This window comes from Gallus gallus, chromosome 4, assembly GCF_016699485.2.
Source record: "Gallus gallus isolate bGalGal1 chromosome 4, bGalGal1.mat.broiler.GRCg7b, whole genome shotgun sequence".
Lineage (NCBI taxonomy): Eukaryota > Metazoa > Chordata > Aves > Galliformes > Phasianidae > Gallus > Gallus gallus.
This window is the reverse complement of record NC_052535.1, coordinates 77,344,544-77,370,122: the sequence shown is the minus strand read 5'-3', so window position 1 is coordinate 77,370,122 and position 25,579 is coordinate 77,344,544. Positions and strand designations below refer to the sequence as shown.

Genomic DNA, 25,579 nt, shown 5'->3' with positions numbered 1-25,579 from the left:
GTACATCTTCCTGGTTGCAGAAATATCATTATATAAGGAATATCCTAATTCTATACAAGAATATTTGAATCATGTCCTCTTGTTCTTCAGCAAACGCTGCATCTATAAAACACAACAATCCAGGGACTTGGCTAGAGGACTATCCCAGACCAAGAAAGAAATTTGTTATTCCGTCACCTATTTCAGTAAAAAAACCTGTCCAGTGTTCATGGGCATTTCCAGAGGGATGTGAAAATTTGCCTGAAATGTACTCAGACCATAGTATAAAATCATAATGTTGCTCTGGCTAGAAGTGGAGAGAGGAGTTTGCTCTCTGACAAAAAAAGAAATCCTAAATCTTGTCAGTTTCCTAAATATAATTTCAGAAGAAAGATGAAAGAGGCCTTCCCTGTAACCAGTTTTTATCTATATACGCCCCTTTTGCAGGTTATTAAAAAGAAAAGAAAAAAAAAGAAAAAGAAAATTACGTGTTAATTGTGCAAGGGTCACATGCAGCAGGGGAAAGGTAGACTCATTTTTGGAACCGAAGTTCAAGATATAGTTCAGGTACCTCTCATGCAAGGTTGCATATTTTTGAATAATAACATTTCTGACTTACTCATTGAGGGAATCCATTTAATTACCTAGAGGTTTCTTTTCCCCCTTTTTTTTTCTTTTTTCTCCAATTGATTACTTTTCCCCTTTAGTTAAGGGACATGGATTAGTGGACATGGTAGTGATGAGTTGCTAGTTGAACTAGATGATCTTAGTGTTTTCTTTTCCCAACTTTAATGATTCTGTGATTCTTTCACCATAGCAAGTCATGACATCCTTTAGAAATTAGGATAGCACCCCTCTCTGGGCCTGATCAAAGACCTTCTGTAGTAGTTGCTGTTTGTGAATGCAGAAGGGTTTTTTGGCTGCTCTTGCAAAGACACTCTTTTTCCAGCTTCTTTCTATTTGGTGACTATCCAGAGACAGGAGAGGGAAAACAGACAAAACACTGAGATGATGTAAATATGTCTTTTCTTGTCAAGATTCCCTGGGAAAAAAAATAAAAGTACAAAATTCCAGTATGCAATATGGAATATTTTTTCCATGGGTTATACCACTGACTTGAGTGGATTGCTCTTACCATGATGGTGGCAGGGTTTTGAAGAGAGATCATTGCCCTCCTTCAGCACAGTGAATATGTACCTTCACAGCAAGTACTGTCCTTCACCAGAGCTACTCTCTCCCCTCAGATGCTAGTAGTTGTCTCCAAGAGAAAAATTATTTTAGTTACACAGAAGACCTGTTTCATCTCTGAAATATGGTCTACAATGTGTCGCAGAGTACAGAATATTATTAACAGTAACAGGGCATATAAGTTAATGGAAAAAGGTGCAAATTACTTTTTCTTTCCCCTCCTAGATCTCAGACTTTGTAAAGTGTATTTTTTATTTTCTGGCAGAAGTGGTGTAGTGAGAAATACAAAATAGTTTCAGCTGCCTGCCTGGTGTTTTTCAAAAGGCAGCAAAAGGTAAGTTCAGCAGTGGAGATGAGCATGTTTAGTTCTGACTGGAGATGGGCATACTCTGTTCATCTCTTAACTACAGTGCTGCTTCCTGCATCAGACTGGCATAAATAATAGGAAATAATAAAAAGAGTCCAAGAGTAGGTATGCTGTAAAGTAAAGGATCCCTTCCTGGATAAATAGAGAGCTGAAGACACCATTTAGCACAAACTCATATTATGATATTTTAATTCAGCATCTGACTTTGGTTCCTCTGTATTCAAAGTTTTCCACTGACTGTAACCTGTAACTTGCCTCCTGGGCTTTGGCTTCTTTGCACTGCACCCACCTCATTGGCTTCAGCCATTTTTCCTAGTTGGGACTGGCAGCCAACACAGACTGTCATCATTGCTGCAAGGGATTTATTTACCAGAGATCCACATCCCGCTAGCTGTGAAACACAGACCTGCCTGTTATAAGCAGTGATATACAGGCAGAAAAATACAGACTTTTTTTTAGCACTGCTGAAATAAACTGAAGGAATACATACTTTGTCAGAAATTGTCTACGCTAAATAAAGAAGAAAAAGTGTTTCCAGAAACCAAGAGAAATCAAGGAATCTAAGGGCACCTGGGCACATCCATTGGCTTATCTTCACGACTCTTACAGAGAATAATTAAATTTGCCACAAATTATGTTCTGCAGTATTCTGAATTAAGAAGGGGAGGTAAATCCCCAAGAAATGGAAAATCCCCAAGAAGTAGGAAAATCAATCTGTTGTTAAATTGGAAACCTCCATCATTTTTGCTAAAAAAAGAGCTGCAACATATGATCAATAGAGAGATGACTTGTGACACATGGAGCTATGTTAACGAGTCCTCTATTTCGTGTAGGATTTCAATATTTGTTTGAATTTGGTGGCATTCCAATTTCAGATGAAAACCCAGGCACTGATGATAGACTCCAAAGCAGCTGAAAATTTCCAGACAGCTTTAATGACACAAAATGGAATCATTCCCTGACTGCACAGCAAACAGTGCATTATGCATCTTCCTTCACAACCTCTTCTTTGCTTGGAGATAGTCTTTACAGTACAATTTAAAATACAGTCAATATTCTTTGCTGAAAGTGAGTATCCTCAGCAAGTATTGTGGGGTTCTCTTCTTTGTGGAGGTGAAGTCCAGCTTAAGGAACCAAATGAATGTGTGGCACTTTTGCTGAAGAAAGAAAACTACTTTGGTGCAGAAAGTTTCTGTTTTCAAAACAGGAAGCCTAACATTTTGTCCTTATAATTTTTAATTCTCAGATCTCACATATACATAAATAATTATTCAATGCCATAGTGGACACTGAAAAAGCAGGTCTGTGAGGCAAGAGGGAAGCAGAGCAATGAAGCTGCCATTTAATTACCCTCTCTGCTGGAGTCCCTCTGAAAACTCAGCCAAAGAGGTTCCTGCACATAGAATGACTTTCCTGTAATGTCAAGACCAAAAAGTTGCTGATATGACAAGAAACATCTATCTGTGTAAGAGAGATGTAGAATGTACTGGGGAAAGCCTCTGTATGTTATCATGTATTAGACTGTGGCCAACAAGGAATCCATAGATACGCAAAAATAAGAAATAAAGAAGTAATACCTAGAAGGATATATGTTTACTGCAAAGAAAAAAAAAGTAACAATCTCTATCCTCTCCTCTGTTCTGGTTCTTACCTGAGTCCTGGCAGTGAGTGCAAGACAATTGCAGAACACAAAAGAGTTGTCCCTACTTGTTGTAAGCAGGGACACAGTTCCTTTATGTCAGGAAGATGTGATTTACTTCAGCAAAAAAAAATATACACAATCTAGGTGAGTGCACTAAGAAGGAAAAACCACAGGTGCAAACGTCACTTTTCTGCATGTGTGGGACATAGTCCTGAGAATATTCACTGAATTAATCCTTGTGGGCTATATCAACTTTATCTGCCCTGATTCAAAACTGCATGCAAGGTGCAAAGTTATTTTGCTGCCAATTCATTCAATATTTTACATGCAGCCTAGAGCAAAAATACAGATATAAAAAGTCATTCAGCACCCTCAAGTGTAAGTAGGAAATAAACAAGATTTTTAAAAAACTCACCTGCACCAAAATCAAATTTAAGCATCCTAAATGGGAATTAGGCAAGCAAACACTGTGCAAATCTACATAGTTAAGGTGGTGTTGCTCTTCATTTTTAATACAGAGCATGCCTGACAAAGTTGCCAAAGTAATTTTGTGTAATTCCTTTAAAATATTGCTGACAGGAGGCACCAAGAGTCCACAGAGCACAACCAACGCTGGCACAAAACCTCCTGGGCTGTCTTGCCAATGTGACGCTGGAGTAAAGGGCACAGAGCCCTTTTCAATCATGTCTGGTATTATTCCATCTATTAGGCACTCTGACCTCTAACACGCAGCAGCTTAGGCTAGATTTTTCCTTAATCATCCCTTCCGTGTTACTTGGAAGGGATGATTAAGGAAAAACACTGAAATGTTACTCTGTAGTGTTACTGTGTATTTGCACGTATGCTAGTGGTTGAAAATCAAGCCTTAGCGCTCACATGTGCATTGACCTCCATGTGTCAGTAACACCAGGTAGTCTTCTAGAGTAGTTGCAGGCTGTGGGTTCTTCTGGATGGGCAATGCATTAAAAATGCCATCAAGACACAATCACAGCCTGGCAGCAGCGAAAGAACTAAGAAATGATAGTTGTGACCATGGGCTTTATATTTATGAATGTGAAGCCTAGTGAAGAAAAGAAATGTGAGTTTGAAAGATTGATGGAGTTCCAAGTTCTGATGAGTTCCACAAGAAGGATAAATCTTGGTACTGAATCACAGGAAAGTTTTAATTGCCTAAATTTACTGATACATTTTATTGAAAATGCCAGTAACTTTGGAACAAAGTGCTACATTGAACAGTCTGGGGAGGAAGATAAGCCTTTGCTACCTATTCATTATTTATCTTTTTTATTATTTCTAAACTAAACATAGTGCAATAATAGATTTGGTTATCATCACGCCTTCCACATTCTGTTTACATTAAAAATTAAAAAAGAAATCAATATAAAAGAGTTTCAAATACTATGCACTGAAAGAAAAAATAAAAACTCTGGTGAAGAAATTATGTTCTTCCTGCAGGAGAAGTGACTGTGTGCTATGAATAGCAGTCTTTCAGTAAGCCAGCAAAAGACTTTGATAGAATTATGATGTGTGATGCATTAGGTGGACAAAGCAATATTAAAATTTTGACCCAAGAAATGTTGCATCGATATTAGAAAGGTAGCATATTCCAACTTTTATTTTCCTTCATTTTTAGGGCCAGGAAAAGAAGTTGTGTTTAAACTGCCAACTGGAGAACAGCTCCCACCTACTGAGTTTTTGAAATAAACTTCATTTTGGACAAGAATTTAAAGAGATACACTTTTGAACGTGTTTGCCAACAATTTTTTTTTTTTTAGATAAAATGCTTATTGTTAGATCACTATCTGAAGTAACAGTTTGACTTTTATAATACAAGAATTCTGCTTACAACCTTCTGGAAGCTTTACAAGACCATATTTGAAAGTGTATTTATGATTTTTAGTAAATTTTCTCTTAAGGTATTTGTCCAAGACAAATAACCAATCAATTACTAGTATTTATTTAATGATTCATACTCAGAGAAAAAGTCAACTTTTGGAATTTTTTAAGTTCTAAAATATAAATCATGCAGATCATCATTTCCACATCACTTTTTTTTTTTTCTTTTTTTTAATCTTGCATTGGAAAGTGTTTCTTTCTTCTCAGTTCAAAGAACAAACCAATACACAATTATTTTACTCCAAATCACCAAAATCCACTAATTTCAACATGACATTATTTTTACATAAGCAAAACAGCTTTCACTTAAAGTTTCTAAAAAGAAAGCTTTAAAACAGGTAGCTATTATTCTTATCTGCTGATCATAAAATAATTATAGTTCAGGTCAATCTCTCTACAACAAATGAAGATTTATTCAGAGTATTGAAGAAGCCTATTGAAAATTTGTTTTGAATTAAATGCATCAGTAGCATTTGCTGAACACAAGCCTTTACAAAAAAACTATACCCCAAGGATACATGTTTTTGTTGTTTTGTTTTTTTTCCTGCTGAGGCTGAATCATCCGGTGTATGGGAATTGGTAGGTCATGGCCTGAAGCAGTGACTGAGCACCAGGTGAGAAGGCGTGCCTAATCCAGGGAGCTCAGGTGCAAACAAACCTCACCCTCCATGAGGGTTAGCAGCCAAGAGAGAAGTATTTCTATTTGGAGACTGTGCCCTTCTCAAGACTTTGCCACCTTCAGAAAGGGTAAGCTACTTTTTCCTGTGTTGCTTTCTAAACCAAGTCATGATGAATACCTATACATGAGTGTTCTTTTCCTAACAGAAGGCACCATCATTGCCTTCCGTTGTTGCACATCCAATAACATGATGAAAAATGAACTGTTCAGCCTTACCTACCCTGTGTACTCAAAAATGGAGAGATACACCCTATTCATATCACAAGGTAAAAATCAATGTTTTTCAAAGAGACACGTACATTTTATGATTGTGTGTTTCGTTTTGGGTTCCCATTTTAGAATTCATGTTTCCAAAGTTTTCACTGCATGATTGAGGGCTGAGAACTTAACTAAAAAGGCAGTCATAACAACCAAACTTCAGGAGTTTGGTTTTAGAAATATATTGAATAGCTTTATGTTATAATAAAGCTGGAATGATGGCAATACCATCAGAAGTAGAGAACATAAACAGAGATATAAATACAGGAAATGAACTAACTTCTTGAGATCTCTTCACTTTTAGAGCCCTAATATATTAGAGCAGATAACTACTGAACCCAGGTGGATCTTCATGCCATGCTTTTTGAGTTCATACTGCTTTACTTCAGGCTTGCCCTAAAAATTTAAGAATATACAATACTGGCACAGTACTAAAACCATAATTATATTGATAACAGTTTAGTTTCTTTATTTATATCTCTTTCACTAAAGCCTGGAACAGAGAAACTAGTCAGTCAAAACAAGAAGTCATAGATGAGTAAAACCAGCTGTCTTCTATTTGCCTGTAGAAGTATGTGGAAGTGAACAAATTCAACTTTTTACAGTGTACTGTGATCTTTAGGGAAAAAAAATATGCACAAACATTGTATTAAAATATTAAGTGTTTAAGAATCACACAGAGAAGAGACTCTTTTTTTTTTTCTTTTCCTGTGGTGTTAAAGGTTGCCACCAATGGTGCATAAGCCACTCTGTAACTGATGAATAAATGAATATACCTGACAGTGTCTGAGATCCAGGGCATGATTTTCTTTAAAGTTTATCATGAAAGGGCTCATTTTTGTTCACCATATGTTACTTACTGAGTTCTGAAACAGCATGGGCTGTTGTTCCTTTAATATAGTTGCCTCATAGTCTGAGGCTTTTGCCTCTGGAAATTGGCTGACTTTTCTCACATCTGTAGGAATCCATTAATCCTGCAGCCATTACCTCACACTTTTCAGGGTGAGTAAATAGGAGCAATCAAGTACTATGTTTTTCATCCCTTTTTGTGTCACTCGTCCTCTAATCTAACTCAGAGAAATGAGCTGAGATACTTTAACTAGGAGTTACTGCTGCTGCATGAAATAAAATCTCTCACTGTGCTTTTCCTCTTCTCAAGTGTTCATATGTATATATATATATATATATATAGGTAGTGTATGCTACAAAACCAACAGGAATATTCAAATAATTTTTTTCTTCACAGCTCAGTTGTTAACATAGCCTACCCTACTTAGAACTTAGGGTCAAGGGGGTTTCCCTAGGACAGGAACTGAAAGCACTGTCTCCTTACATCAGCTGTAGTAGGAGTCGGTCCATCAGCAGGAGAGCAGATAAGCCTAGCCAAATCCCTGCCTTCATTTTCAGAATGATCTGACTCCAACACTTAGTTTTTTCATGCTCAAGGGGGTAAAGTGCTGCTTATTCCCAGTGTTTGTGTCTTTGCGTTCTTCAGGCAGTGAGGTGAAAGAGCAAAGGCCTTATTCAAGCATTGTCTTTAGTCTGCCTTTCATACCCTTTGGTTTGCAGACAGCTGAAAGTCTGGGAAAATGACTAGTCTATTGATCATATGTAAGTGGGAATGAAGGGCCAATATTTACCTAGTAAACTGCATTGAGGAGAAATGAGTGGGGATTTTTCCAAACCCTCAATTTATATATTTCATGTAGAGAATATATTATGATCCTTGAAATTTATTTACCTAGAGATAGCTAAATATATTTTATATGTTGTTGCTTTTTTCTATTTTGCACAATAATTTCATTCAATGCTTTGTAGTCTAAACTAATTTCCTCCACCACAGCATTTTATTATTTGCTGATTGTCCCTAGGTAGCTTAATTACTGGTAAGAGGATAATGAAGAAAACCTGGAGCCAATATTTAAGTAGAGTGGAGCTACTCAAGTGTAATGAGCATTTTAAATTTGCATTTTAGTACTTTATAAAGACCCATAACAAAATACTGCCTTCCCTCCTGCCTTGCCTATTAAAAGGCTGTCAGGAATTAGTGCACTGCAATTAACACTGAGGGGCAATGTGTGTGCCAGGAGGGGGATGTTTGCTGCTGGGCAGGCTCTTCTGGGGTTCTATCTCCTCTCAGAGCATTTTCACTAACACTGAAAAACAAGGAAACTGGGGTCTTAAAAGGTCTCCTGGTGTTTGCTCTTTACCTCAAGGAGACCATTACAAGTTAGCATTGATGTCCTTGCACATTCCAGCAAAGTTCATTCCTTTCCATCTACTTAAGTCCCATAATTTCAGTTATAACAGCCAGACTCCACCTCTTAAATGTTTTACATTTCCTACTGCTGTTTCACCAGACTTCAAATCATAGCAGGTTTCATTTCCAGTAAAAGCAAAGCTTCCTTTGCTCTCTCAAATATAGTCCCTGTGTTGTCTGTCCAAGAGAGCAGATATGGCCCATGCACAGCTATGCTGCTACATCAGAATGGATTGCAGGCTGTTGGTGTTCTTATAGGCAGTAACTGTGCTGGGTCAGACAGCTACACAAGCCCACAGGAATAAGACTTTCCCAGTTTGGGTGCAAGGAGTAGGGAACAGAGGGTTTAGCTCTGTGCATGGGAGGTGTACTACATCACTTCTTGGATTCAGAAGATGAGCCCAGTCACGTTTCACTGACTGTTCCAGGGGTAGCCCAAAGGACTAAACTGAGTGATAGCTTCTCTACTGCAATTTCTTTTCTTTGTGATTTGCATGGAGGGTCTTAATCAGCTAGAACCCAGTTGGTGACAGCAAATAGTCCATTTATTTTCTGATGATCACGTGCTGCACAACATGTACAAAAGAAACCTCAGATAATACTTACTGGTCTTAGCCTCAAAGACACCTGTAGAGCAAACAGAGGGGCAATGACAGAGCCTTTATTTGAGAAATAGGCATTATAGGAAAAGACATCGAAGAGAAATTAACTCACCCCTCCCAGTAAAAGTTTGGAGAAAGGGACGAGCTGAGGAATGCAGCTTTCTCTTGTTCATACTGTTACACTGCAGGAGAAAAGGGCACGGGGAAGGGGGACCCTTGCAGATGCGCTCCTAGAAGCATAACTGAGATGGAAAGGGTGGCTCCAGCCCCCCCCCTCCAGCTCCAGGCAGTCACGTGCTCATGTACTGGTTCAGGCTGTGAATTTCACTACAGCACCTCATAGAATGTGATGCCCCCAGCTGCATTTCTTGAGTGTTTGAAGCATTCCCATTTTATAACTACAGGAGGTGGAATGTGAAAGGTGCTCTATGAGTTCTTGCTGATAGGCAGTACTGTCTGAACTAAATTTCTAATCTTTTCTCTTAAACCAACAATTTCATTTTGATGCAATTTAGAAAAATATGTAGCATTTCAATCAGGAAGGATTTTATTTTAATAAAAGTAATGAGGGAGCTTCATGGGTTGCAATTATTACTAGATAGCCACATCCCTGGGGAATTAGAACCATTTAGATACTCTTTGTCCAATTAAAGTATGACATTGTGGAATTGAATGTTAGGGCACATACTACGAGTAATGATTTCATGCCTTATTAGGTGCAAATAGATGTTAACAGGATAAGAAAGATAACAGGCCAAATTAACTCCTGGGACAAGTGGGAAAACGCTGTTGGATTATGCATTTCTGTGCCCGATGTGCCATGACTGGATTCAACCAAGTTTGTTTTTATGGCTGTGATATTTATGGTGCGTATTGACTCTTGTTATAGATGTACACTGAACCATAATTGAAGAAGGCTCAGCTCACAGACTGAAGATCCAGTTCTGACAGTTCTCGGGCTTGTTTCACAGGAGGTGGCTGTGTAATACAGGCATGGTTAATGGCCCCTTTTCAATGGGCATGAAACTCAACATCTACTACACATCTCTTTATGGTCCAATGGCAATAGGTTAAATCCATTGCTATTAGCATTGTAGAATTTTTTCTAGTCACCCTGCTTTCCAGTGGCACTCAGTCTTTGGCTAGATTCCTTTCTGAGGAGATGGAAGAACAAAACTGCACCACTGTAACTGAGCAGCAAGCCATCTAAATTATCTAACAGTAAAAGCTGAGGACAGGGTCTGGGTTTTGTCGTTATCCTGCTGAACGGGTTTAACTCCAAAATATGCACTGGGGAGACGCATGGAGCTATCAGCAGTCAGGAAGCTGGCCTTAAAATCTTGAGTTTCCTAAAACTTCCATGCACGACAATGACTGCAGGGCTGACTCTTCTCATTTTATCAATTACGCAGTGAATGTCCCCCCATAGGATAGATTAACAGAGTTGTCCTATGTTGTCCAAAATAATTTAAACTCATAGAGGACCCTAAATTTTCTCTGTCTATTCTGCGACTGGGTTTCTATTATCATGGCCTTCATATTACCATTCCCTAAAGTAGGATCATTTTTAAAGCTTGGAATTGCTGTGCTGTGTTACATATGTTCAAACTGTTTAATGCTGCTCCTTAGGTTCTGTAAGCAGGACATAATCTAGCTGGAGGGAATTAGCTAAAAGGCATCATTTTCATTCAGACCTACTCTCTGAAAGTCTCCCCAGACAGGGCAAAAATGGTGACCACTTTATTTTTGAGAAATGGTCAAGACAGGAAAAGAAAGGATAAGTAAAAGCTAGCAACCAGATCTCTCAAATGTAACCGATGATATATCTACTGAACAACACTGCTCATTTAAGTCAAAAAGTTACTGATTTAAAATATAATTTCTGTAATTTAGAAAAGATTGCTATTCAAAAGTAAACTAACCTTTATGACTTCAATATATAATGAAAGAAGGTGCTTTATGATTTATGTTTCATGGGTCGTATTTCTAACCCTTTATTTTTATTAAGTAATTATGAATTTCACAGTATGCTAATCCAAAGGGCATACTTCTGCTGATCTTACTGGGCAAAACTTTTCTGCAGACTTTCCTTCCATAACTGTTGTGACATTTTGCAGATCAGATGGATCACAACTGTGTGTTCAAAAAAAAGCAAGCTGTGAAAGTCCTGAAATAGCTTTCACTGCTTCAAAAAAATCTATGTTGTCAAAAGAAAATCTTGACCTTTATGTGGTTTTAATTAATTTGATAAAAACCTTTGGCATAGTGAGGTAATTTATAGCTGTATAGAGAAGACTTGGCTGTCCAAGTAGTTTCTGTTGACAAGCACCCGTGATGGAAAGCAAACAAAGGTTCATGACAGTCTATCAAACTGCCCTGTAGCAGTCAGAAGTGTCTTACATCCCATCCTGTTTATTCTGTTTTACACACCAAAGCCAAGCAAGGTGACCTGCAACTTAAACACTAGCATTACAATTTGCTTTCAGACTGCCTGAAGATGATTTAAAATCAGCAGACTACATATGAGGTCTAAGGTTAACAGATGGATTTGCAGAAACTTTGCTGTGCTAGTGACTTTGTACTAGCAGTTTGCTAGAGTATAAGTTTTTGGTGCTTGGAGGACTCATCTTCTGCAAACTTGGACTGATTTGAAATAAAAATTATATATATAAATATACATATAAATTGTGATGAGCAACACCCTTCAAGATATGGTTATCCACAGAAATGAACTAGTATAAATTCGTATAACTTCAGAATGTATTAGATTATATGCTTACATTTCAAGTAGGCTTTTGTTTCTATAAAGTTAGCATGGTCTCCAGCTGTTTTATGAAGTGAATAATGTGATTCTCCAATCAGATCACAAGATTATTTGTCGTTTCACCTTCTTTATCATGCTCTGACCAAAATGGCACAAACAGCTCAAGAGTGATAAAATCTTGTAACAACCTGTGGACATAATAACAATGATACAGACATGATGGATTCTCTCTGTGATCTGGATGCAAAAGTCATCAACATTGTCTTTGTGTATTATGGCTAAAATTTCTACACTCTAAAAGTCACACTGCTTTAAAAAAATACCTTTCAAGTCAATATGACCAAGTAGAATTCAGAATAGGAATATTGTTCTGTATATTATTGATATGCATTGCCTTTACAATGGGTATGATATAGATGGATAGAACAAAAAGAGAGCTGAAGAAAAGAAAAAAGCATCCCTACCCACAAACAGAACAAAACAAACTTAAGTTCCATTGGGAAAACTGAGAATGGTTTAATCTTACTGTCTGCTCAAGTTTAGCATAAGAATTTATAAGTAGTAGAGAGTAAATCTTTGTTAGTTTTTGACAACTAAGAATCTAAATTCCAGGGCGACCAGTGCAAACTGCCAGAAGGAAGTGAATACCTGAGGAGATATGATAAAGTATACTTCATTCTTAGCATGAAGGCATGCCTGAGCATGGGATTATTCAATAATATTCCTATTCCACTTCAAACTTACATTTCACCATGCTGAACCATCAGGTATTGACATGCCCTAGTTTAAAGAACGACAAGTAAATACTGGTGTTCTTCATAATGGGACCATTCAATGAACAAAATCAAGAGCCTGAAGGTTTAGGGCACCTGATCTGGCAGGGGTTATGAGTCTCAGGTTTCACTTAAAGGCTTACAAAGGAGCTATTTTACTGAGATAAGTGATCCAAATCAAGATACAGGTTTGGTGTTTGTTTCTTTTTTTTTTTAATTACAGTTGGAATCTCAATACTACATGGCTATGTAGAGCAACACAACAGTAAAAAGAGGATTAGATTTTTCTATGAGATTGCATATCCTTAGATCAAAAGATCCTTCACGAAGTACTTTGAGAAGTTTACTTGCATGTTATTTAGTATTAAGCTCATAGATACATACCACAGGTGCTCTGGTTGCTGCTATGCCCGTAGTCATGGGTGTAACCCATCATTCACTTTAAAGCTTTCTAATTCAGCTACATAGAGAAGCAGCAGCTATTCTCTAGCTTGGAAAGATTTTACCGGATAACTTCGGGCAGTATGAGACCTCCTGGAGAATTTTTATTATGATTGTTTTATTCTTAGGTTTCTTAACAAGGGAAAGGAGTTTCCGTGTAGATATATGCCCTGAGTAATCTTTAAAGCAACTTAGAAGCAGTTGTTTAAATTAGAACCTCAAATTTAAAAGTGCAAAAAGTTCTTAATGCTATTAACAGATCTTAGGTAAGAAAATTTGCTTTCCTATGTTCTCTGTCACATCTGTGACTTGCATGGGAGTACATATGTGTGCTCACTGAGCAGTAGAATCCAGTACAGAAAGTGGCAGACCCAGAATAGGCTAGAGCATCTGAAAGGAACTTTTGAACTTAATGTAGCTGGCCTGAAAGGAAGAATCTCAGCGTGTCATTTTAAAAAGGATTTCACTTTACAGCTCCAGAGTTAAACTCTATTGCAGAATGAAAATGGCAGAAAGGCACTGATTCTGTGCTAATATAGAGCTATATAAGGCTACTGTGATCCTACTGCAGTCTGTAGAGTAACATGCAGAAAACTAATAAGACACAGAAAGGTGTAATACCTATCAGAATGCAGATTTCTACCACCGTAATACTAATGTAAAGTAGTGGCATAATTTACTCTTTAGAAATGCATGTGAAAGACAGGGTGCTATCCAATACCTTGTCTTTGCTCAAGCCAGTGGGAGCTTCTCTCAAGCTTTTCTGGGTCCCGGATTTCATCCATTACATTAATCAACAATTGAGTGCAATGGTTTGTTTCTGATTAACATTATTTTGTATTAAAATTCCTAATGTATAATAGCATTTTATAGATGACTTTGAAATGTTGCAACTTAATTAGATTTTTCAACAATGTACTATTCTTATAAATATTATGAGTATTGCCTCTTTAAAGCATGAAGGCATTTTAATTGGGTTGCGTAAATAGAGTACACAGTACAGCTTCCAAGATGAGAAGGAATGGTAATCCTTTATGTAATCACATGCATGATAGATTATATCTGGGTTTCTGGGAAGACAAAGGCTGTTGTATATACAGCTACTGAAGTGAGCAGCACACATTTCTCCAAGCTCTGCAATTTTTTTTTTTTTTTTTTTTTTTTTTTTTTTTTTTTTTTTTTTTTTTTTTTTTTGCTTTTTAGCACAACGCAGTGCAAACTGAAAGAGTCAAAATCTCAGCAATTCTCATGAGCAGAGAACTTGCGAAAAATTGCTCGGACCTGCCAAAATATATATACTTTTTGCAAACATTAATTCAAAATACTTAGAACACACAAGCTAGCTGAAATATTGAAATTAAAGAGCATGTTAATCCAGGTATATTATATTTCTTTAACCATCAATGTTTAAAATATCATAAGGAAATTCAGCGAATTCCACAGGAATATTCTCTTTGACAAACTGCAATAAGAAAAATTGACCAAAAACTTAATGAATATGCCTAAGGGGTTCTTTGGAGAGAGTACTTAAATATGAAATAAAATGGGATATGATCTAAAGAAGCACAGATTTCTTTATAAAAAGTCTGGCTTGATGAATTAAGTGCTAAGGAAGAGTAATGGGTGCTGTTTATTTTGATTTTTTTAACTAGATTTTTGACACTTTCTACTTTCTGAAAAACTGATGAAGTCCAAACTAGTTAAGGGACTTCCTACTTTTAGCATCTTCATTATTGTTACAGAGACTGGGACACAGTGAGCCATCAGCAAATTTGCTGCTGATAGAGAACTGTGAGGGGTGGCTGATAACATCAGTTTGGTGTGCTGCGATGCAGAGAAACCTTGACCAGCTGGAGATGGGCAGAGAGGAACTTAGTAGGGTTCAAGAAAGGGAATGGTGAATTTCAGCTGAAGCAGTCCCCATTCATTGCAGGGAAGTTGGACAGGACGACCTTTGAGGGTCTCTTTCAACTCAAAAGATTCTATGATGCTATATCCTCTGAGGAGAGGCTAGGAAGTTTGAAGTGTTCAGCTTGGAGTAGGCTCAGGTTGACACTTTCTGTGTAAATAAGTGCCTGAAGAGGAGAGTAAAGAAGGAGCAACACTGCCCCGTGCAGTGTCCAGTGAGATGACAGGAGGTCCCTGAGCAATCTTCTGTCATTGCCTCTGCTGTGAGCTGAGGTTGGAGCAGATCCCCAGAGGTACCCTCCCACCACTGCTCAGTTGTGATGCTGTTCTATGGCTCCTCCTGGAAATTCATCAAGTCTCCAGGGTAAAGGTGTCTGAATTCCCAGGTGGCAAGATAGTGTCATTGTCAATCACCTGTGTAGGAAGCATCTGTATCTGAGGCACTTCTTCATTCAATGACTTGAAAGCAGTGTTAGGACAAGTGAGTGTAAGGGAAGACCTGCAACACCACTGCTTATCAGAGACATGGACAGGGTATGGATTTACTGACAAAACTACAGAACTGAGGCAGTATTCACCTCACGATCCTAAAAACAAGAGGTCTATCCAGTGTTTGCTAAACCAGTCTTAAGTAGTAGAATACAAACACAGGATATTAATGAGAACTGGAGTACCTTCATTTCAAAAAAGCAGAACAGTTGCTTTCTGCTTCTTCTGAGAGACATGGATTTCAATAGCATCTTATCATTGAACAGATTATTGTTGATTTTTAATATTGGGAATTATGAGACTTAAAATTATTATGTTTGTCACAAATATATTTTATGTCTTAACATTTTCTAATGGCATTATGTAGTGTTTGTTATATCAAAAGGCCACTGTTTTAGTGGAGCTCTATATATAGCTTTGTCAGTGAGAAAAGTGTGCCGTTGCACATCTGTGTTCTTGTGACTTACACCTTCATGGTTCCTGGTAATGCTAAATACCAAACCTGTGTGAAACTTGCACTTTGAGACTAACAGCTATAATTTTATTCTAAACTTCTACTTAGAAATTTGGACTAGTTTCATTGTAACGTTTGCTGGATAAACAAACTTCTCAGCAAAAAAAGAAAAGCGTATTTCAAGTTGGCTTTTTAGACAGAACAATACGAGTCGCAGCAGCGTTTCCAAGCAACACAGAAGGCAGTCACTGGGGATTTGTTTGTACATATGCTCCAGTCAAAATTCATGAAATGGAACTTGCATCACCTATGGTAGAACTTTAAAACTCCTTGAAAACTTTATGACTAGAAGGAGAAAAAAGCTGTGTACATATACGCTAACTTGACTGTTTTGTTACATTTCTGCAGACATGTTGTTAACAAAAAAAGGAAAATAAATGATGTCTGCTGATGTCTGCTGGAGTATTTGGAATGAAAGGATCTGATGTCCCTATCCCTTCAGTGTTACTTCCTAGGAGCAGCAGATGCCTAGGAAGGCAAACACACAGAAAAACTCCTTATTGAAAGATATCATTATGAATATCACAATTCTTAGCTGCAGCAAGATTAACTGATTCAGACTGATTAGACAAGAGAATAAGAGAAGCCTCTTCAGTTGATGCCATCCAGCTTACACTGACCTCACTGTGACAAACGTAGAGTTCCAAAGCTGCTTTTTCCACTACTAGGCAAAAAAATGTTTTTAGAAATATTAGTTCATCTTTATATGCAGTTTATGCACATCATAATCTCAAACTATAAATGTTGTACTTACGGTAAAAAAAATGGATGTTGCAATCATAAGAGCATGTCTTAATCTCAAAGCAAAGACAAATAAATGAATAAAGCCTGAGGGAAATAAAAAGTAAAAGGAACTATGTGTATCCAAAAGTCAGGAGCAGTTCAAAAAAAGAGAGAATGTGCTAGAAATATGAGCATTTGTAATGGGATCATTTCTGCTTCTGCCTCCCTGTAGCACTCCCTATGTGGCTTATGCATCTGTGGTGATTCAAGACCTTGGCCTCTGCATTCAAGAGAAATGTAAGTGCATTTCACCAAGCACATTTAGTGTAATTTGGCTATATTTATGATGTTAAATTAAGAACAATGTTATTTGTTGCAGGGAACAGCTTTTCAGTATAATTGGGATCATACAAAGATTAGCACAACAGAATTAAAAAACCCAGGACCATTACTATGCCTCCAAATGTCAATATAAATTATCAAAATATGAGCTATAAACTGTAATCTCATGTTAAATACTATTATCAGGGCCAAGGTCATTGCTCCATAGGTGAACGTATCAAACCAAGCTATGGACAGCCTGGAGAGGTTAACCTTCCCACTGGCCAAAGTACCAAACTCATCCAGTTAATTTAGATAGCCTCTAAAGGCTCAGCTTTCATTTATTTAATGTATTGCTTCAGTATATTTTAGTTCAGTTTTTCTTTTCTGCTGTATACCTCACACCCTCTTGAAATGGGATTTTGACCAAACAAAATTATCACAAAGACTTTAGTGGCACTGCTTTCTGGGGGGGGAAACAAAACAACAACAACAAAAAACAAAACAAAACAAACAGACAAAAAAACCCAAAAAAGTCACAAAAGCACAGGGACAGAAAGAAATGTGTTTATTTGTATTTGTGCCATGTATGAAATTCTGTATGCAACCCTGTGAGAAACAGCCTCTGGGGAGTCATGAACTGTTTCTCCTAGAGAGTGAAAAGGGGCTGCGGTAGCAAACATCCAGAGAAGCCAGGTTGCACGCCAGTGGCAAGTGCTGGTGGCTGCCTGCGATTTCCAAAAGCTCTTGTGTTACATCAAGTGTTCAGGAAAGACCTTTCCCTGGGGCTATGTGTGAGCTAGGAAGGTGGCAAGAAGGATTTTGTGTGAGCGGGGCCATCACCACATGTCCCAAAGTGGGAAGCAGTGCAGGGAGGGCAGTGTGCTTGCTTCTGTTGAGCAGGCTTGCCCTCCTGGTGGCATCGTGACCTGCATTTGAACTTCTCAGAAACAGCAGCATTTGTCTTCCTCTAAAACCTCTCAGAGATGAAACACAAGAAACATTTCACTTGTCAAGACTGTTTACTACCTGTTGAAGTAAATGTAAATTTGATGTTTCTCTAAGAAGGAGCTGATGGCTTTACTCTGTGCTAACGTATCCGTAGATGTCTTGGCATTTGATTTTGCTATTTTGATACTAGAAGCAATTTTCCTATGATTTAGTGTCAAAGCTATAAGGTCATCTTGACCTGTTTAGAACATTTCTAAATAGACTTAAAAATAAGAGGCAATGGCATGAAAAGAAACTGAACTTTTCGGAGGTATCTCACCACAGGTACCTGTAAATACTTCTCTGTACCTACAGTGTTTCCAAATAATTTTATTATTATTATTTCAGCAGAGGCTGTCCCTAATGAATGTATAGTTTCAACAAGTAAAACTGAAGCACATATGATGTAAAAGAGAGAAACTGAATGGCAGTTACCGATCCTGCTTTGAGCAGTTCTTGCAATGTTTTCATTTCAATGAAGCAATTCCCTCTTTTCTCCCTGCTATTCCTTGAGAGCTTGCCCTTCTGACTTTGCCAAGTCAAAATGAGAAGTTACCAGCTGAGCAGAAAAGACCTGAAGGCTTCCACGGTACAAAGAGACAGGAGAAGGACTGTACTAGTCACCCTGAGCAAGAGTCTGCATCTGCTGATTGAATGGTGAATTCTATTTAATAACTCTGCTTGCTTTTTTGAGTGACAGTGAACTGATTCCATTTAATTACATGGCCAGTTAGCTATTAATGTTTTAATTATAATAGCATTATGTTTGTCATTAAGAAGTTATGCCCCTATGAAAACAATTATACTTTAAGAAGTATTTTACCATTTTACCATCACATTTGCTGAGGAAAGAAAGAATAAAACAAAATATGTAATGGAGTATGTATTGCTTACAAGAAAAAAAGATAGCATAAGATCAGGGCTTTGGTTTCTGATTCTGCTACATTCTCACATCATTAAGCCCTCCCAAGCTTAAGGCTGTGTAGGGCACTTTGAGCCTCCAGCAGAACCAAGAGAAACTTCAGAGCAGTTCTAATTTGTATTTGGCTGCAGAAAGGTTTCTTGCAGTCCATCTGCAGTGCTTAAGTCAATATATGTCAAAGTTGTGGGACTGCTGCTGAAAGCACAAAACTTGTCATAGATGTTCATGTCCTGATTGATTTGAGATATGGAGCTATTCTGAAATGATTCAGTGTCATTAGGGCATCAGTCTGGGAGCTTCTTTGTTGCTGAGAGTTTATTTCATTTTATTCTTAATGGACTCTCTGCAGTATCTATCTCATTTACATCTGGTTTCACTCAAATGGCTGTCACATTAAATGGAAAAGCAAAGTACAAAATCAATAATTGCTGCAAGTCTTTATCACTACTACAAACTTTTAATGTTTACTCTCAAAACTTTCTTTCTGTGTGCTGTTTTATCCATCAGTTGATATGGATTTTATTTTAAATCTTGTAATGTAAATCACAAGGTCTTTAGCTGAAGTGCACATTCCAGGAATAAATACAGCTTACAAATGAATTTTATGATATCAAGATGTGTCATTCCCTTATTTAGGAGTGTGTATATGTCTTTTACATCCTTTGCAGCTGATGTTTAGTCTTTACATTCATCAGCTACGCAGTTTACCTCTACAGTGCTTCATTTCTGTCACCTTCAGCTTCTCTTTTTCTGCATGCAAGTTGATTAGTGCTTCAACTGCCTGCACATCTGTGTGCACCTTTCTCCATTCACACTGCTCCACTCACAATGAGGACTGGGGGTTTATAACAAACAGCTTCTATTGGCTACTACAGCTGTCTGGTAAATATGTTGCATTCACATGAGAAGGGAACACCTTCCACGTGCTCTACACGGCTGGCATGAACAGTAGCAGGACTTTGCTGGTGTAGTCAGAGAAACATGTAGAGTACAGCTCTGCAAGTACGTATTTCAGATAATATCATAAGTTATACTTTGTGTGTTTGCCTCCATTATTCTCTCCCACATAAAATAAATCCCCTTCAGTAGTGTTTGGAAATTAAGGGCCATGTGAGCATGTTGTGTATGTTCAGCAATATAACAAGTGACGTATTTGCGAAACGAAGTCAAAACCAGTATGTTTTCTGAGCTAGTGGAAGCTGTAAAGACCCCAAGTCGTTGCAGAAATATCCAAAGTATCACTGATGCTGTTGTTTTGATCTGTTTGAAAGAGTCCTTGTCCTTTCTTCCCGGTCACTCTTGCAAAGTGTTTTCACTAATTGTTAGATGATTGATTGCTTCTGGTAATTAAGAGTTCTCAGAAAGAAAATACAGTACATAAAGAAAGAGCTTGCTACATTTTGAATATCCATCATATTCCTTCGAGATCTCTGCCCTGCCTCTGATGTGCTCTGGAAGTGTCTCTGAACAAATCTGCCATATGAATAACAGATGCAATATCGAGCCTTAACACATTTTTAACTTTTCACTGATGTGATAGAGAATAATCTTGTTTGATGAATAATCTCTGAAAGTCATATTGATGTCTGAGTGTAAACTGTTGATATTCATCAAGAACTCCAATAGGAACATTGGGAAGATCACAGTATGATGCAAAGTTCACTTTATTTCCAAGGTATTTTATCAGAGCAGTTATCTTGCCTGATGATAGCTTGTTATTTTTAGAGAGCGATGGAGGATAACATTGGTTTTCATGACGAAGGAATGCTTGTAAGTCACCTTTCTTCCAACAGGGAATGAATAATTATGAGAATAAAAGAAAAAACATTTTTAGAAGGAAATTTTTTTGCTGGATCTTTCATGACACATCCCTGAAGGTATCATGTATGAAAAATATGTTTCTGAATATGAGCTCAGATCAAGTTTATCTACAATTCATGTTTCTTTTTCTCACAAACTCATAGTGCAAGGCCAACATATGTGATGACACAGGTTTTCTGCAGACTTGTAAGGATCACTTGGTGTGAACTCCCAAATAACCCACTGCATGATTTTTAACACAGTCCCATGTTTTCCCACCAGTTAATTAGCACACAAATATGTCCACAAAATGACTCCCAGAACATAGCATTGTGTGGTTCAAAGCAGGTGCTAGCCAGATATGGTTCTCTCATTCCTGCCACATCAGTCTGAGTCCCAAAACTGTCTCTGCTTTGGCAGAGCCACAGTAGTGAAAAGAAAAAAGACCTAGATCTATTTTAATTATCCAAAGCATTAACGGTGAAGGTTTGTTAGCCACACTTGATATCAACATTCTTTCTACTTTATCTGCACACTTCTTTGCCTTCCCCCTCCTGCTGTCTGATTATCCTTTGCTCCTCAAGCATCATCATAATCCTGTGATCAAGCAGCTGAGGGCTGTGTGTGCAGTGCTATAAGTTATTGTAAATACATTGATAGAACCTATTATGTGCTTATTATTTTGTCATAGGTTTCATGGGGACAACATGTCTTACAACAAAAAATTACAGCATAATTAAGAAACTCCATATTTTCTCTATATTTTTCTTCAGTTTTTCACTGATTCTAATTCATCTTAATGTTATAGACACAAAATATACAGTATACAGTAAAGAATACAGAAAAGATAGAGGACATTTTTTATACAGTATAAGTTTTTTCCTGTACAAGTTTTCTCAAATTGATTCACTTCTACTGATGACAGGCAGTGTTACCCATGTCAAAACTTGTTCTACTTCGAAATTCAGCTCCCTTTTGTTATTGGATAGTGGTAATTTTTACTAAGCTTGTCTCTTTCTCATGGTGACATTTTGTTTAAATAAGAAAATCTGTGTAAAGTGGCTTTGTGCCTATGGGTGAATTTATTTGAAGTGTAAAATGTCAAACTGGCAACAGTAATAATCCTGTAAATTAGGTATGTCAAATAATGTACATGTAGACATTTGATTCATCTAAGAGTGGAAGGATTTCTCTAACTCTATTTTGAGAAACCTGAGTCATGAGCTCCCATTTCTTAATTGGTACTTTTGACAAAAGTGAGGAATATGCCAACATAAAAAATTTATATCAGAATGTAGTGAGCCTAGAGTAAAATTAACTCCTTTTCCAAGTTCAGCAACTCACAGAAAGATAAAAGAAAGTAAAGTAGATTTCTCCAATGCACATAAACCAGTATACGTAATTTCACTACACACTGAATACAGGAGTAGTTGGGAAGCTTTTGAAGTAAAAAAGAAAGCTGAAGGCTTTGTTATACTGATTAATAAAAATGCCACAGTAAGCCCTCTTCCTGTGGTCTTCAGTGGTCTTTGGAATATGTCAACCCATCAAAGATCTGAAATGTTTCAATTTGAAGAGTCAGATTTTGCTTTTGGTTTGCTTGTTCTCCTTTATCCATCCTCTTGCTTAAATTAAACTTCTCAATGGAATTTTATAGTGTCAATATGTGAAACAGAAGTCATCACCAGAAGATTATTTTCTAATTGGCAGACTGGATTCATTGTGGACATGCTAAGAAACTATGTCCAGACAGTTGCATGCATACACATATACATACATACGTGTGCTTATATGCACATACGTGTTGTTATTTGGATTGCATAGTATGAGACAATGTAGAAAGGCCACGTTCTCTGGAGGTGACCTCATAATTCACCCTCACCTTGGTGGCCATGTTCTCCAAGTACATGACCTCATTAGTACAACCAAAAAAGCATGGGGAGTCCCTAGATCCAGAGGAAAATCATATGGAATGCTATGGAGGAAAGACATCACCATTTTGCAGTAGCTGAAGAACCAGCAGCTCACAGCCTGATATCCTCTCCTGCTCCCTTGTCTGTAGAGTGCTGCCCCTCCATTCCCTGAGTTCATTGCTTGGGTGAACACTTTCAGATCCCTTTTGGTGAAAATGAGCCAAGAAGCCAAATACCTATTATTCAAGCTATTCGAGTTCTGTTTGAAAGAGCTGAGTTACAAACCACTTACTCGAGTAGTTTCCCAGCAAGTCTGAAGGGCAGTAGGGAGTAATAGCAAGCACTAGGGAGTATGCACTTTTCCAACTTTATAACTTCAGCTAGAACTTTCTAGGATTAGACATTTTCTCTGTGAAAGGAGAAGTAATTTTATCTACGTAATGAGCTTAATTGCAGCTATTTGCTTTAAGTACAGTGCCAATCGTTTTCCTTCTTCAGAGACCTACAATGCTAAAACAGACTGGGGCACATTTCCTACTGAAGCTTTGCCACTTCCTCTTTAGTCAGTAGGGTTTTCTCCCTGTTGTAACAATATCAATATGCATTCAGACATCTTCTATATACCATATTATTTGCATAACTAGTATGCACAATACCACTGTATCGTGTGATTCTATTATTTTATTGTGTGTATACTATTCTATTGTACTATGCAGCATTTTTTTTCCCGTGCTTTACCTGCTATTCTTACTGCACTGACAAGAGATAATCAGCAGCAATTATTCTCTCTTTCAGAGAAAGCGATAGCTTTGTTGGATTTGTAGGGCACAATGTGGATTAAAAATGCTACCATCCAAAAAGAAAGAAAAACCATTTCAATTATAAATCATTTAAATTATTATTTATCATATGCATACCAGGTTAATCCTATGGTACAGACAGAAAATGGGAATTATTTAGCCCTTCTTATATAGAGTTACAAATCCATGCGACTCCTTAGGGATGGGACTACTCTCAGCCCCCACTGCACAGCTATTGTGCAGTGAATTCTTTCCATTTCTTCTCTCTTTACTGCTTTCCTCACAGACCCATATCATTGTTCTCATTCTGTGCACTTGAGTCAGGGGACTATTTTCTATATGAGTGTAGCTAAGAACTGCAGAGGAACATTTTATCCACAATTACTCAGGATTTTCTAAACAATAGATCTCCCATCTCAAAATAGATCAATGACCCATAAAAGGTGGGGTGGGTAAGATGGAGAATCAGACCTGAAAATACTAGAAATCCATAACTGAACCTTTGCAAACAGTATTCTCTATCAGTGGCAGAGACAGAACCGATCTGCAGTTAGTATACACTATAATATTTCTAGAAAGTAGAACTGAAATGATTTTCTGGCACATCCAAGTACCAGTACCTACACAGGGACCTGCAGGTACAAACAAGATCAGTCAAGGGGATCAGTGCACACGCACCACACCTTGCTGTTTGTTGAGCACAATGCAAAGACTACTGCAAGCATTTTATTATTAAATTTTTCATCTAATCTTTTTAATAAACCTTATGATATATCTCCAAAATAAGTTAAAAGGAAAAAAAAAAAAAAAAGTCTTTACGCCTGTAAAGCCTGTCTAGTAAATTTTGCTGGTTAAGGAAGCTGTCTAAATATGCTTTGTCCTCCTACCTTATAATTAATTAATTGCTTTGCATGGGCTTGTTTCTCTTTATATTTTCAGTCTCTGTGTACATTTCCAAGCTCCTTTAAAAATAAAATATTGTCAACAGCAGAGCTACAGACTAAGTATATCTTTAAGTGACCCTGGCTGCCTACCGTCTTTCTCATGTGTTAAGCTGAAACATTACTCAGAGCTGGCTATTAACCACACTGCCTTCACAAACCACTCAGAATTTGTCAGATATTCCTCAGTGTTAAATGCTATAAAGTACATCACATTGTTTGCGAAAAAAATCTCACCTTTATGATCCTTTTCATTTCTGCCTAATTGTCTAAGATAAGAATAGCTTGCTGTGCCTTGAGGGGGAAATTTTCCATTACTGCTGAAAAGATAAATGGTAGAAAGCAAAATGAACCTGGCTCATTACAACCTTCTGAAAAAAAAAAAAAAAAAGAAAAAAAAAGGCAAATTGGTCTTCAGAAATGATATAATAGAGCTGACACTTTTAATAGTCTAGAGTTCAAATGTGGCATTTCATATAAAGTTTTTTCATAAAGTATAATACAAACAATTACAGATGCTGGCAGTAATGAATGGTACTTAGTTTCTTTTACTAGCTTTACTCTGAAAGTTGCAGGGGGAGGAAAATGCTTTTACTGATACCTACTTAAATGAGAGAAAGGTTACTTTTAAAGAAACATAACATTCATTTCAGTGTGTTTCTAGTCTTAATCTCTATAATAAATGTACTAATGTCTTTTGATCTACTGTGAAAGTGCACAAATTGCTTAGAAAGCCAGACAGCTCATTTGATGCTTTAAATATCTGGCGAGCTTTGAAGGACAAGGCTGAAAAACAACTGATTTCTCAGTAAAAAACATGATTCATAATAATGGCAAAAGAGGAGAGGAGAGGAGAGGAGAGGAGAGGAGAGGAGAGGAGAGGAGAGGAGAGGAGAGGAGAGGAGAGGAGAGGAGAGGAGAGGAGAGGAGAGGAGAGGAGAGGAGAGGAGAGGAGAGGAGAGGAGAGGAGAGGAGAGGAGAGGAGAGGAGAGGAGAGGAGAGGAGAGGAGAGGGGCAAGGGAAAGAAAGAGAAAGGGAAAAGGAAAAGGAAAAGGAAAAGGAAAAGGAAAAGGAAAAGGAAAAGGAAAAGGAAAAGGAAAAGGAAAAGGAAAGGAAAGGAAAAGGAAGGGAAAAGGAAAAAGGAAGGGAAAAGGAAGCAGGAAAGTACTGTTTGCCTCTCATATTCATTTCCATACAGCAAAACATTTTTTTTTTTTCCATTAAAACAGGTTCACAGGTTGACATTCTCATGAACACTTTGATCATACTGATTAGAACATTTACAGCTCTTTGGAAAATGCCTATATTGGCATATAGGGAGAGCTTAATATATTGCAGGTATTACCTAAACAGATTGCAGTAGAAAGAAAACAACAATAATAATTCACAGATATTCAATTATTGCCTAA

General features: G+C 37.4%; 1 long non-coding RNA gene across 1 annotated transcript in view; it reads left to right on the top strand.

Annotated features, from left to right (window-relative positions):
- Positions 1–25,009, top strand: part of LOC101747852 — a 34,661-nt gene extending 9,652 nt beyond the window's left edge. The window contains exons 3-4 of the long non-coding RNA XR_006939073.1: positions 4,810–5,819; positions 16,716–25,009. This is a non-coding gene — a long non-coding RNA (uncharacterized LOC101747852). The remainder of the gene's footprint in view (positions 1–4,809; positions 5,820–16,715) is intronic.
- Positions 25,010–25,579: the final 570 nt, after the last annotated feature.